The sequence below is a fragment of the Fistularia commersonii genome, chromosome 2 (genome assembly GCF_037954325.1).
Source record: "Fistularia commersonii isolate RoL2024-O1a breed Wild chromosome 2, RoL_Fcom_v1.0, whole genome shotgun sequence".
NCBI classification, from domain to species: domain Eukaryota; kingdom Metazoa; phylum Chordata; class Actinopteri; order Syngnathiformes; family Fistulariidae; genus Fistularia; species Fistularia commersonii.
In genome coordinates, this window is record NC_141285.1 from 10,230,751 (window position 1) to 10,246,141 (window position 15,391).

At 41.7% G+C, this 15,391-nt stretch overlaps 1 non-coding gene across 1 annotated transcript; it reads left to right on the forward strand.

Moving 5' to 3' along the window:
* Positions 1–6,726: 6,726 nt before the first annotated feature.
* Positions 6,727–6,857, forward strand: LOC147236313 (small nucleolar RNA SNORA14). Its single transcript, XR_015109038.1, has one exon. It is a non-coding gene; the product is annotated as a small nucleolar RNA SNORA14 (small nucleolar RNA).
* The last annotated feature ends 8,534 nt before the right edge of the window (positions 6,858–15,391 follow it).

A 15,391-nucleotide genomic window follows, 5' to 3' on the forward strand; every position in this document is an offset into this window, starting at 1 on the left:
GAAAGCATTTGACCTCTGTCATTGCCAACACAGGGCACACAGGTAACTTTTGCTATTGACCACTTATTTTCCTCCATAGTTAGCAAATAAATTCTTTAAAAATCAGACAATGTGATTTTATGGATTTTTTTCTCATGTGTACCAATGATGAAAATTACAGGACTCAGTCATCTTTTGAAATGTAAGAACGTGCACAATTGATTGCTGACTAAATACTTTTTTCCCCCCACTGCAACTCCTACTCCATTTCTCTTCCTGTTAGTAGTATGATTAAACAACTTAAAATCTGCTCCTGAGCTTCTAGTATTACTACCTTTTGAAGTAGTCTCCTGGACACACAGTATATCTACCTTCCTTTTCTGTATCATGTCAACCAGCTCTCTGCCTTTTCCTGTCATCGTCCCAAAATTCAAAGTCCCTACTCTCAGTCCCGGACTCTTGCCTTTCCTCTTCTCTCTCTGCTCCGAACACACTTTCCTCCTCTTCTTCTTCAACCCAAAGTAGCCCAATTTCCACTGGTAGGTTATCAGCACCAGTGGCGGTCGTTGCTTGACTGATCCAGTATGAGATTCTTAGGTTCGATTCGAATATTTGATTTTGGCACGGCTTTTATGCCGGGTGCCCTTCCTGACGCAACCCTCTGCATTTATCCGGGCTTGGGACCAGCTCAGGGAGTAACTGGCAAATATCAATATCAAGCAAATTAAAAATTATTAAAACATCACTATTGAGGGAATAAACTGAAGAAACAAAATGGAATAAACTGACAATTTGTTTGGTTAACAGAAAATCTTAAATATCTTTGAAAAAGCTTTTGCTTTGTGGTTAAAAATGTTTACTGAGTTCCTCTACAGCCTATATTGTCCATTATGGACAATATAGATACAAATAGAATAGGCACATACACAGGGTGTATATTTTTTGGTACAATACAAAGAAACCAATAGGTACTGCAAATCCTGTGAGATATAATACTGTCAATGCAGCTGAATGATATAAACTTAGGTGAATTTCATAAATAGGAGTATATTTATAATATAATTGTTGTCTGGTACATTACATACGCTAAACATATAATACTTTGTAATTGCCCCAAGAGAAAAGGTTTTGGAATCTTAATAAATAATCTCAATTTATAAAGTGCATACACCTTACAGCTTCAAAGTGCTTAAACTGGATTACTTTCACCTGTTCACACAAATACACACCAATAGCAGCAGAGCTGCCATCCAAGGTGTTAACCAAGCCATTGGCAGCAACATGGGGTTCCGTGTCTTGCTCAAGTTCAGTTTCACATACAGAATGGGGGAAGCCAGGAATGGAAACCAACCTCAACCTACAACCTTCCAATTGGAGGAACGCCTATTCTACTAACTGAACCACAGCAAATACGTGTGTGTGTGTGTGTGAGGGAGAGAGAGCGAGGAGATAGATAGATAGATAGCTAGATAGATAGTCAACTTCACTGGCTGCCCATCAAACAACGCATCCACTTCAAGATCCTCCTCACCACCTACAAAGCCCTCAACAACCTCGCCCCCCCATATCTCACCGACCTTCTACGTCGCCACTCTCCAGCGCGTCGTCTTCGCTCCTCGGATGAAAACCTCCTAACTCCAATCTGTAAGTCCAAGTACCGCACCCTGGGAGACAGAGCCTTCGCCATCGCCGCCCCCACCCTCTGGAACTCCCTCCCCCCAGCCATTCGAGAGTCAAACTCATTGTCTTCCTTCAAAAATAACCTCAAGACCCACCTCTTCCAAACCACCTACAACACCTACAGCTCTTCCCATTAACAATGTTTATGTTCTATGTTTTTCTGTCGTCAACTCGTAAAGCGTCTTTGTGTACCGTGAAAAGCGCTATACAAATCGTATGTATTATTATTATATTATTATTATAGATAGATAAATAGATAGATAGATAGATAGATAGATAGATAGATAGATAGGTAGGTAGGTAGGTAGGTAGGTAGGTAGGTAGGTAGATAGATAGATAGATAGATAGATAGATAGATAGATAGATAGATAGATAGATAGATAGATAGATAGATAGATATGCCATATATACTTTTTTCACCTCAGCAAATTATCTACCTTCATCATCCTCTTCTGTCACACCATCTGACTCCATATCAATTCGTTCCATCAATAAATCTCTTGTGTCCTCTTGGCCTCCTGCCTGGCAGTTCCAACCTCAGCATCCTTTCTACCCAGATATTCCATACCCTTCCTCTGTGCATGTCCAAACCATCTCTGTGTGGCCTCACTGACTTTTTCTCCAAAAACCCTAACATGCTGTCCCTCTGAGATACTCATTCCTGATACTATCCATCCTCGTCACTACCACCTCCATTGCTCTGGACTGTTGACCCTACGTATTTAAATTCTCCTTAATCTCTACTCTCTGTAGCCACAGCATTCCACTTGGGTCCCTCTCATTCACACTCATGTATTCTGTCTTGCTGTGGCTATCCTTCATTCTTCTCCTTTCTAGGACATGCCTCCACCTCTCTAGATTTTGCTCCAGTTGCTCCCTGCTCGTACTACAGATCACAAAGTCATCTGCACATGAAACCACAATACTGTTCACAAATGCTCACCTCTGTCCTCGGTCCAGCTTCCACTAATCTTTCCCATAAGTCCAGTGCATGGCTCATCAACTCCTCTGTAGTTATGACACCTCTGTACATCTCTCTTTAAAATTAGCATTAGCTCACTTCTCCTTTCCTCAGGCATCTTCCCACTCTTTAGCATCCTGTTGAATAATCTAGTTAAAACTCTACTGCTAACACTCTTGGATATTTTCACATCTCCAAATGCACCATATATCATCAGGACCATCTGCTTTTCCACTCTTCAATGCCCTCCTCACTTCACCTTTACAAAACTCTGCTATTCCGTTGTCCACAATGGTCACCTATTTTTACTCTTTTCCAAATGTATCAACTATTCAAAGTACTCTTTCCACCATCCCATCACATTCTTCCCAGCTCTCTCCCTCAGCTTTGCCAACCTTTAAAAATCAGTCTCTCCATCCTTACCATCCAACCAATCATACAAGTTACATACAACCTTTGCTTTCTCCACCTTCCCCTTACTCCGCATCTCCTTGTACTCCTGTCCAATCTCTTCATGGCCCTCTGTGTCCCACTTCTTTTTAGTTAATGTCTTACTCCAGCACTTTCTGATTCCACCACCGAGTCTCTTTATTTACTTTCCTTCCAGATGACACACTAAGTATTCTCCTTCCTGCCTCCCTGATCACCTGAGCTGCACATTAGTTGTCCGGTTATCTGGAAGTTCCTCCTGATCACCCAGAATCTGTCTCAACTCCTTTCTGAAAACACTTTCTTATCAAGATTCCACCATTTCCATCATTTTTTTCCTTTTCATCTTTCATGTCACCAGATTCATCTTACACACCACCACCTATGCTGTTTGGCTACAGTCTCACCTACAACTACTTTGCAGTCACTTATGTCCTCCAGATTACACAGTTTTTCCAAAAAAAAAAAAGTCCACCTCCTACCTCCGCTCTTATATGTTGCCCTATTCTCCTGTCTCATCTGGAAGAAAGTATTTACCATTTCCATTCTTTTTGCAATTTCTACTACTATCTGTCCCTCTGTGTTTCATATCTTGGATTAAACCTGCCATTCGTCACCTATGTCTGCAACAACATGTTCACTGATGTATTCATCAATTACCACTCTCTCACTTCTGGGGATATTCTGCATCGCTTCATCTAACTCACTCCAGAATTTCTCTTTCTCTTCTATTCCACATCCTACCCGTGGGGCATAACCACTAACAGCATTGAGCAGCACACCTTCATTTTCTAGCTTTAGACTCACTCACACACTCTTTTTTTTTTTTTTTACCTCTAGAGCATTCCCAGCAAACTCATCCTACAAGATAACTCCTAGTCCATTTCTTCTCCCACCAATACCGTGACAGAACAACTTCAATCCTGCCCCTAAGCTTCCAGCTTTGCTACATTTCCACCTGGTCTCTTGGACACAATATATCTAGCTTCCACCTCTGCATCATGTCAACCAACTCTAGCTTTCCCTGTCATCATCCCAACATTTAAAATACCATCTCTGTCCTTGACTCTTACATTTTCTCTTCTCCCTCTGCAAATAGAGAGCACTAATGGAACAGATAATAGTCAATGTAATTTGTTTTTATTTGACAAGAAATTTTCTCTCATTAATATCCAAACAGATTTGTACAAAACAATGTAAATAAAATGTAAATAAAATAGAATTATATGAAAGTAAATGATTGCATAGGTATTCATCCCTTACACCTCAGTATTTCGTAGATGCTCCTTTGGCTGTAAGTCTTGACTGCAAGTCTTAGTCTGTGTGGATATGTTTCAAACAGGTAGGCACATTGAGAGATTGCAATTTTTCTCCACCCTTCCTTACAAAATGTCTCAAGCTCTGTCAGGTTGCTCAGGGATCGGTCGTGAACAGCTCTTTTCAAATCCAGCCACAAATTTGATCTGATTGAGATCTTGGCTTTGACTTGGCCACACTCCAGAACATTCACCTAGTCTTTGAACAATTTCTGTGTAGCCTTATAAAAAAAGATAAGAAATCTTCTGCCAAGCTGTGGCTCTCTCGCTGACTGAATCAGAGTATCTCCCTGGAGTAAGTGGTATTTTTCTGCATTCATTTTACCCTTTGGCTGTACGTGCCTTCACGGGCCTGCTGCTGAGAAGCAACCCAAAAACATGACATTTCCACCACCATGCTTCATGGTGGAGATGGAGCTTGTGATGTGGAGTGTTTGGTGTTCAACATAGCATAAGAATAAGAATAAGAACTACTTTATTTATCCCGAAGAAAATTGTTGTGCCAGAGTTACAAGAAAAACATAACAATAATAAATAATTGTAGAAAATTGCATACAGTAAAAAAAAAAGGGGGGGGGGGATAAGAAATACAAATAAATTATAAAGTGTCTTAAGTAACAAGTGAAGACTATAAAGTGTCTAAAGGTCTTTAGTACCAAGTGAAAGATAAGGAGTGCACAAGAGTATGAAAAAATATTGTACATGAAGCTGTTATGAAATGAAATATTGCACAGTTATGAACATATATACAGATAAATCATTACAATTTACAGTAAGTGGGTGAGATTTTTTTTAATCAATTTATTTTTTTAAGGTTTAAGATTTTGAGATTCCCCTTTAAGGTTTAAGGTTTAAGATTTTGAGATTCCCTTGCTAAAAAGCTTAATTTTTAGACCAAAGAAATTTCTTTCAATTGACTGTGGAGTCTCCAAAATGCCTTAGGGAAAATTCCAGGCAAGATTTGAGGTGACCATTTTTTAAAAAGTGCTTTTCTTGCAGCAGGAATAGTGACAATGCAGACTGGAACTCCAAAACAACAGGGGGTTTAATCTACAATCACTTGAACAAACATCGACTGCATCTGGTAACACTGCTGGCATCAACTAGCTGCTCTGTTATTGAATAAGGTAAGTCACTTTTACTGAGAATAAACATTTATGCAAGCGCTTTTTTTACACTCAATTTAATGGATTGAGAGTAGTTTGTAAATCTTGTAATGAGGCTTTATCTGCAGGATTCTTTTCACACAAAAAAGCCAAATAATACCGATGACATTTATAAGAGCAACCAAAGGGTGAAACTTGTTATGTAAGCGTTTTATGTGTGCGGGGGAGAACATGCAAACCCATACAAAGAAATTCCCTACCCCGCATGAATGAATTGAATGATTGAATGTACGCGTTGCCTGTGCGTGGCTGGGCTTTCGTGTCGACACGCCATTCGTCACCAGTGCTCAACCAATCCCGCACTACGTTGTACGTCACATGTAGCAGAATCAGGCCCAGTTGCTAGCGATTTTACCTAGCCTCCCTTTGTACCGCACACATGGCTAGCTTAACGTGATACGTGTTAAGACATGCGTGGCGTTCGCCCGCGTTTTGATGCATCTTCGTCCTTTTTTTTGCATTCATTTCAATTGGAAACAAAGGAGTGCTCCTCACTTGAAAGTAAAGCTTCATCGACGTGTTTGACCTGCGAAGGGGTAAGGAAGCCTCCATGTGGCTAGCATGATCTATGAACATCCCTAACCGTTAACAAACGTCTAAAATTAGCAAAAACTACAGAAGATTTTAATAGTGGGCGGCTCAAAGCTATGGTTTATCCGTTATTTATCAGAATATTTTTGACAGAATCTTGGATACTCGTGTAATTCGGGTGAGCCATGTGGTGGACTTACCTCATTAGCATGAGCGCTAGTCGAGCTGACTTCGCAGCGGCCAAAGACCTACGTTTACTCAAGTAATCAAGGCTTAGAGTGCAGAGTCAGAACCGGCTACGCTAGGGCACATGAAGAACAACAAAATTGCAGTATTTCGTGCTTTTATCGGTCTTAGAAATGTTTATGACTTGTATTGAGCTTCTTTTCGAATGTACGACGTTAAAGCATGGGTGACACTTCTCAATACGAGCAAAGAATTCATTATGCAGCATTAGCTAGATGATTTATTGACATGTTGATAAACATCATGTCCAAATAACTTTTTTTTTTTTTTTTTATCCCTCCCCATTACTTTCGTTACAGGTAAAAAGGAGAAATATGTTAATCACCTTATCAAAATTCATCGCTCCAGAGGCTCCTCAACAAACAGCGTCAGCTAGGTGAGCATTGTCATCAACCCATCCGTTTTTTTTTATGTTTTCCAGCATCTTTACGAAACCCCCTAGTTGCATTTGTGGTCTCTAGGATATAAAAAGATGCAAAATAAATCTTAGAGAATCTAAAACCGAGGCATGTGTCAGTTGCTCTTGGTTACTTCACCTCTAAGACAATTGCTGACTGTGAGTGACCTTGTGGTTGCATGTGTTTTGATATAGGAGCGATGCTTGTGTTAACCCTCCTCTTGTCCTCGGGTCAAAATTACCCGCCACTGTGTTAAAAACCAAAAAAAAAATCCCCTAAATGATATATTTTTAACTTTAAATTCTATGACTTTTCCTGTATTGGCCCTAACAGTAGAAAAAAATGAAATGTTTTTAGTCACATTTCCATGTCAGCTGTACAAAAAAAAAGGTACAAAGGTGGTCTTTGGGTCAAAATGACCCGTGAGGCAAATAGAGTTGAAATCAAGGTCACAGAGTTATTTACACGCCAATGTTTTGGTTGTGTCTCAGATCAATCAGTAGCAGAAGTAAACAAGATAAATGAGATGGTCTTCTCACGGATTGCTGTGCCTTTGATCAGTCTCAGATCAATTAGTAGTAAACGTGAACAAGACAGTAGCAGGTGGCGTTTTCGCAGATGACAGAGCTCTTTTTTTTGTGGATTCCAAGGGGTTATAAAGGTGCTGCAGATGACAGGACTCCAAATTCTCTCTGTGCTGATGCCATGAGTGTGCGTTATGATGTTGAAGAGGCTCTGGAGCTGATTTTTTTTCTGATGTCCGGCAAGACCAGTCTGATTCAGAAGAGGAAGCGGAGGATGTATCAGAAGAAGAAGAAGATGGGGAGGAATATAACCCAGAGCATGATGAATCATCTTCAGAAGAAGAAGAAAACTCTGAAGCTGAAAGAGAGACTTTCCTTTCAAAAAATGGCAAAATAACATGGTCCTCAGCAGCATGTAACCAACACAGCAGGCATGCTGAACAAAACGTCATAAAGATGACCCCAGGACCCACAAGGTATGCTGTTTCTCATGCCGATGACATTGTGTCTACATTCTACCTGTTCATCACACCAGCAATGGAAAAACGTAATCCTGGAGATGACAAATCTGGAGGGTTTTCACAAATATGGAGACAGCTGGAAAAAGATGGATGAGACTAACCTGTAGGCCTACTTAGGGATACTAATCTTAGCAGGTTTATACAGGTCCCGAGGTGAGGCTACAGCTAGTCTATGGGATGCAGAGAGTGGAAGGTCAATTTTCCAAGCCACGATGCCACTCAAACTCTTTCACACCTACTCAAGACTGCTACGATTTGACAAGTCAAGACCAGCAAGACGTGTGACAGACAAACTTGCATCCATAAGAGAGGTCTGGGACAAGTGGGTGGAGCGGCTGCCCTATCTCTACAATCCAGGGCCTGACGTAACAGTGGATGAGCAACTTGCTCCATTCAGAGGTAAACTATTTTGTAATTTGTAATAAAATTGTTTTTTACTATTGATTTCTGTGACACTGATACTAATCACTGATGCTGATGTCTTCTGTCCAAAGGTCGTTGTCCTTTCCGGCAGTATATGCCCAGCAAGCCAGCAAAATATGGGATCAAGTCATCGGTGGCTTGCGATGCCAAATCAAGTTATGCTTGGAAAATGCAAGTATATACCGGAAAGCCGACCAGTGGATGCCCAGAGAAAAACCAAGGGATGCGAGTTGTGCTTGATGTGACAGAGGGACTGAGGGGTCACAATGTGACATGTGATACTTTCTTTACCTCTTATGAACTCGGACAGCAGCTCCTGAAGAGGAAGATCACCGTGGCTGGTACAGTTCGAAAGAACAAGCCTGAGCTCCCACCTGCACTGCTTGCATCAGTGACAGAGAGGTCCTCTCATCAAAGTTTGCCTTCACACCCATGACCACTATAGTGTCTTACCTCCCAAAGAAAAACAACATTGTAGTTCTTATGAGCACACTGCACAAAAACAGTGACATTAGTGATCGTGTGGACAGGAAGCGAGTCATCATCCTAGACTACAACCGCAACAAAGGAGGTGTGGACAATCTAGATAAGATGATTAGAACATACAGCTGCAGAAGGATGACTGCCTGCTGGCCCCTGGTCATCTTTCACAACATCATTGATGTTTCCTCCTACGATGCCTTTGTGATCTGGAGAGAGATCAACCCGACCTGGATATCTCATAAGAGGAAAAAGAGGAAGGTGTTCCCGGAGCAGCCAGGAAAGGCACTTGTAACTCCACTCATTGAAAGAAGGAGGCATGTCCCCTGCACAGAAGCCTCAGCAGCAGTTGTGAAAGCTATTCAGAGCGCAGGAGCTCCTGATAAAACTGAGGATCCAGCTACCACAGCCACTTCCCCAGCTAGGGCAAGTAAGAGGAAGAGATGTCAGTTCTGCCCTCAAAAGAAGGACTGTAAAACACATACTGTGTGCTGCAGGTATAAGAAATATATCTGCAAGGGCTGTGCACTTGTATACTGCGCTACATGTGCTAATTAGTTGAATGGGTTATGTTATTTTTCATAGTTTTGTATTGTCTTAAATTGTTCACTGGAGGAAAAAAAAGGAACTGAAGTTATTGGAATGAATAAAAAGGCATCCAAAACTCCTTTTCGCACATTTTTTTTTCCTTTTCTTAAGCTATAGAAATACAAGTGAAGAGAGAGAACTAAATCACACATATTGTGGTGAAGGACAAGTTGTTTGTTCAAGCAATATGAAATTTGGTGTTTAAAATTCAATTAAGCTGCTTATATTGGGGGTTTAGTGAAGACAGGTCATTTTGACCCGGAGGACACAGGGTCTATACAGAAAATGAGGACAACAGGAGGGTTAACAGAGTGAAACAGACACTGTGGTGTGAGGCGCAATTCTGAAATGTTTTGTTTTTGAATTTCAGCAAATCAACAGTTCTTTTCCCCCAACTCAAGATGTAGAGTGAATGTGCAAGCTGGGAAATTGACCCTTAAGTAAATGGTAACTATGCACCGTTTGGTAAGTATGACCTGAAGATTTGTGTTTGGTTTTGACTGCATTATATCATCTTTGGACAACAGATAACTATGTGTTCTAATGCCAAAATGGACCAAAAAAAACCCTTCTGTATTTGGAAAGTGTTGAACATTCCACATTCTCAACCCAACTTGTATTTTCTGAAGATTTTTTCACGTAAAATAATGTGATGTATGGGCTTATCCATTTTTATGTGCTCATCCCCCAGACTTCGACAGACATTTATTTGTAAAATTTATCAATAAAATATTTAAAGTCACACCATGAGTCATGTGTTTCCATTCACCTACAGATGGCAGTAGCAATAATCCTGGGGCACAACTGAGATTTTCATGTTTTGAGATGAAGTACCGTTGCAATAGTTGTTCAAGCGCAGATTTTGAAATATATTTCAATTTGTAAACAAAAGGGGACTTGTGAAAACATCGAGAGGTAGTACATGATTCTTTTGGGTAACCAGAATATCATGAATGGGCTTCTTGTGTTTAGGGAGTATGGAAGGGAGTAGGTCTAGTTGAATGTGTGTCTCTTGGAAGACAAATAGTGGTAATTATTTTTATCCCCATCTGCAGCTGTTTTTCTAAGAGCTCTGGCCTGAGCTGCCTATGCCTTGAGGTTGCCAGGAAACAGGAGCAGAGGAAAAGTAGACTTTTTTTTTTTTTTTTTTTTTTACTACTTTAGGAATGAAAACTGAAAGGCAGCCTAGAAATGTAGAGTGACGACTCAGTGGTCCTATTTTTCCATGAACTAATGGATTCTCACTGCGGTCTTCAGAATTTCTGCTATTTTGCCTTTTAGTGGACAGGCTTCTCCAGTGTGAAGTGATTGGTTGTTGCTGTGGTCTTTGGGGAAGGAGAGTCGGAAAAATGTGTGTGTTGGAGGTAGAGCTGGTAGGAACACATCCAGATTACTCCGCTTCTCCTGTAAACAAACCCTCAGCTGTTAGGTTCCTATTTTATTTTCGCAGGAGGGAGCTGAGGGGTCACTAAAGGATTCATATTCAACGATCAAATAAGCCATAATGAAGTAAACCTTGCAAAAAAAAAACCTCTTAGGGGCAAGATGGTGCTGTGATTGTACATTTTTTGAAGCCCTGTAAGGTTTGCATGAGGGATAAGTCAAAGAGGTTGCGATTCTGCCGTCATATTCTTTGCAGTTTAGGTCTTTGTGGTTGTTGATTATGAGTCAGCCATAAATATGTTACGAGGCAAGTCTCTTCCTCAGTAGGGGGCACTGTGGTTTCAGGCACTTTCTTGCTGTCCTCAGACATAGCAAGTGAATGGAGATGGCTGAGCTTTTTAACAGTTCCAGTTGACGGCAACAACAATAGCTTTGCCTGCAGCACACAGACCATGTGCTGAGATTTGGTGCTTCTAACAGTTTGTAATCTTCTATTAATGCGTTGGCAATGACCATTGCACCCTATTCTTTCATTACAGGTGCTGAAAATCATTTTGTCATGAAGGCCAACGTCAAAATCCCTGCTTGGTTCCACACCAACGCAATCGTCCAGCGGTTGTGATTTGGCTGTTCCGATCATATGTTAAATGTCGTACTGGGAATATTGTAATTAGCTGAGCTCAACAAGTTATTACTGGAAACCCTGTCAACAAATTATTCTCACCAGTAATTGCACTTGCTCTGTTATTGCAGTTAGTAGCTTTGAATGTCATGTCTTGATTACCGCTCTGCGAACTGAATGTCATTCATATATAGATTGGATTTCTGGCAAGGGGAGATGTCTGCTTGTGTGGGAGCAGCTGTGTTTGGGAGTTTAAAGCTGCCCAAAATAGCTATGTTGTATACGGTTGCTATGGCAGCTGCAGAACAAGAGTTGCCTATGAGCAGTAACCTCTTGAGGAGAGATTTGCTGATCACTGGCGGCTTGGTGGACATGTCCAGAGAGCCCCTCGATCCTCCCGCGTCTTTATTGTGGAACACTTATCACCTGACACATAGTCTGGAGCTCTGCGGCTGATATCGTGAATTGCGAGATAGAACTGGCAGCAGGTTTACTATTCATCCATTGTCATGGCAGGCGTATGAGCCATATGTAAGCTGTGCTAGCAGCAGTAATATAACCACTTCCCCAACAACACTTGTGTGGAAGGCAGCAACAGAGCATATTAATTACCATCTCTGTGTCATTCACCAGTGAAGGGAAGGAGAAAATTTCCAAGGCATGAACTAAAAATAAAGCAGCACTGTACGTGCTCAGAGTATTAACTTCCACACAGATGACCCATTTTTCCATCTCAAAGGGTCTGAGAATGGGTGGAAAAAAGGGAAAAAAAAGAAGGGGGGTTGAAGAGGGAGGGGAGGTGGCGGCAGAGCCAATCACGTGAATCTAAAGCAGGCTACAAATCCTGGCGGATTTCTCTTCCTCTGTGGGGCAAAGCCTTGCTGTCATCTGTTTTTCCATTTCTCCCTCTGCTCATAAAACTTATTCTGTGGCCCTTCCTCCACATAGGTATCCTCCTCTGTGTGTATTTCCAGCCTGTTGTTTACATTCCCCATGAGTGTGCGCTACAGGGTGTGGACACCTTCCAGCCACCCTCACTGCCTCCATAATGTCATCCTGCCCCCACCCCCCATCCCCATCACCAGATCCCTGATAAGACTGAAATTCAATAGCACCACTCTGCTTGAGAGAAGTAAGTGCTTCATGTGACCTGTGAATTCCTGTTTACGTTGGGTGGTTTTCATGTTCTGGTCTGGCAACAATTTTGTCTCCCTGACTGAACTGAATTTGTCATGAAGGGAAGGCAAAGAGCATAATAGCAGAAGAGCTGTAGGGGAGAAAAAGAAAACATATTGCTCAGCATCGGTTTCCTCTCCCGTCATCTGTCATCGGTGTTTATCGGCGCAATCCAAGCTATGGGTGAAACGACAAAGAGGAAGTGACACATACAATGAGTGGGAGGGTGAAGCAAGGGTTAACTAGACAGACAGCATAGTTATTTTCTCTCTCTTCTGATCTGCCTTCCTGTCTCACGGGCAGAGCAGCAGCTTTGAAAATCATGAGAGTCAGACAGGCTTGTTTTGCATACTGTAGGTCTCATGCATTGACTTGTCGCAAATCCCTGCCCTCGGGAGGCATGTCAGAGGGGATTAATGGGAGGACCGGGGCCTCACAGAGTTTCCCATTGTCGTAGCTCGGCCCCGCACTGTATTTTCATCCCACTCAGTGAGAAAAGAGCGAGCAGGTGGGGCGTGGAGGAGGGGTTGTATGCGTGTGTGTCTGTGCGCGTGCGTGTGCACGGTGGGGGGGGGTATACAGTGTTGTTATTTCTCTCTGTCCTGATTCTTTTGAGCTGAGGGGAGGGGAGGAGAGTGTAAATAATGTATTTGGAGCGGCAGGGTGGAGGGAGCTGTAGCTCAGATTGTGGAAGGAAGGAGAAGGTTTGAGCAGCCATGCCTCTGCACAGGAAACAGGGGAGCCCTGGGTGTGTGTGTGTGTAGCGGGGTGCTCCGGGGATTGTGGGGCCTCAGCAAGAATGCAGCAATCTCCCACTTCCGTTGTATTTTAGCAGACAAATACTTTGCTGCTGACTGCCGTTAGTAATGCAATTTTAATAATGTGATACTTTTTTGCAGCAGGCCTAGAACTGATAGGGCAAAGCTTAGAAAGTAGATACACCACTTGTCTAGTTGCAGAGTGAGACATCTAAAAGTTGTCTGAAAATTATTTCAGTCCACCCGCTGCATAGCTGATGTTTGATTGTGACGAAACCTGCACTATCATCTCATCATTTCTTTCCTTATCTCTTTGTCATTCTCCCTTGCCATCGTTTCTCCGTCACTAGCAATGCTCTATAGGAGTGATAAAGGGGGACTTTAACCTTGAAACATGAGACGGCACCGCCCCCAACTCCCAGCACTATAAAAATCTTGAAAAAGGCAACATCACTTCTGCTTTCCTTTGTGCAGCATGTAACCTTGGCGTAACTTCTGAATTGTGCCGTCTTTTCTTAGGCTGGTAGAACTCTGTCATATCACCCTGTGCAGCATTGCAGCTACAACCCACTTGCTCACCCGCAAACTACAAAGTGGGTTTGACGCCTTGCATCTTGTGTAACCGCTGTCTTTGAAGACTTTGGCTCTGAGCTCTGTGTCTCATCAATTCCCTACGCAAAGCTAAATTTGAATCTGAGGCGAGCAAGCGGGGGAGGGGGGGGTGGCTTATCTGCCCTACTCATTTAATGTTATTCATTCATGCATACTATTTTTATGACAGGCTGTGCATGCAGAATTATTATTATTTACATTTTTGTTGTTTATGTAACCATCGTCTGTCTGCATATGGATATGCGTTTATACTTGGAGTTGACATTCATATATGAACACAAGAGGAAGGAAGCACTGGTTGCTGTCCTGGAATGCATTAAATGCCTGTAATATTTTACAGTCATAGTTTTCAGTGTTCCTCTTTCAATGTATATTCTGTTTTAAATGCAGGAAAAAAAAATAGAATCATGAGTCTGGCCACTTGTAGGTCATGCCGGGTCATGTTTGATGTTAATTCATCTTTCAATAGCAGCGAAGTGCAGAAAATAGAGTGAAATAGAGATTTCTCCATTTCCAGTCTATAAGGAAGCTGCAGCGTGAAGTGAGTGGTACTTATCACAGCAAAGTCCTGACTTGTTTGTCATCTGGGGCCCAGGATTTGTCACATTAAATCTGCTTTTCTCAATGAACTGGGGAGGGAGATTACAGGCTCATAGTCAGTGAGATATTAACAGCAAGTCTGGCTTTGACTCTCAAATGAAAGTCCTCAAGAGGATGATGTGAAGACCGGAGCCACATGCTATACAACATCATTTCTCATGCTAGGCCCAAAGCTCTACATTTATTTTCTGTCCTTCTTTTTGTCTTTCTTGCTTCCTCTCTTTCTTTCTGTGTCCCTCTTGATGATTTCTTTTCCTTGATCCATTTGAAATGGTGGTCAGCCTCGCAATAGTTTGGCAGACGTAAGCTGTAGATCCACACCATTCTTTCCTTTCCTTCGGCCCCACTTTATTCTCTCACCACCAAAATTTTCCCTGTAGCCAAATTCCCCTCCAGCAGGCTGCCAAATCCATTATCATTTTAAGTCGAGCAGTTGAAATCATTTCACCTTCGTCTTTTTATTTCTTCTCATATCCCTTATCACTATTAATTTATTGCACGGCTGGGTTGCGTGAGCCCCCACTAACATTGTCTGAATGGAAGAAGGGAATTTTTTTGTACTACAGCAGCGATATTTACAGCTAATTTAATGAACTGATGCAATTGATGAAAATATATGCAACTTGATCTGTGTCATATACAATATGGCATTACCATATTTGTAAAGGAATGGAATTTAATTTTAATCTAATCGATTTGTACATGATTAATAACTCAATAACTGGATGAAGTGTCCGAGCCCTGGGCTGCTGAACCAGCAATACTGACAGGGTTTGAAGCTGAAAGAAGGAGTCAGACTCGCTGCCAAGTCATTGTACCCCTGTAATTATAAATGCATGAAATAATTTACCAACAACTCCATTATGAAGAAGTCATTACACACAGGGTCATTCAGACTCACCTTTGGGGAACTGATGGATATATAATTGTGCTTTGTCTCAACGCATATTCAATTTCTATCAACGCAAGAACTATCCTGTAAGCTTTCACTCCAAAAT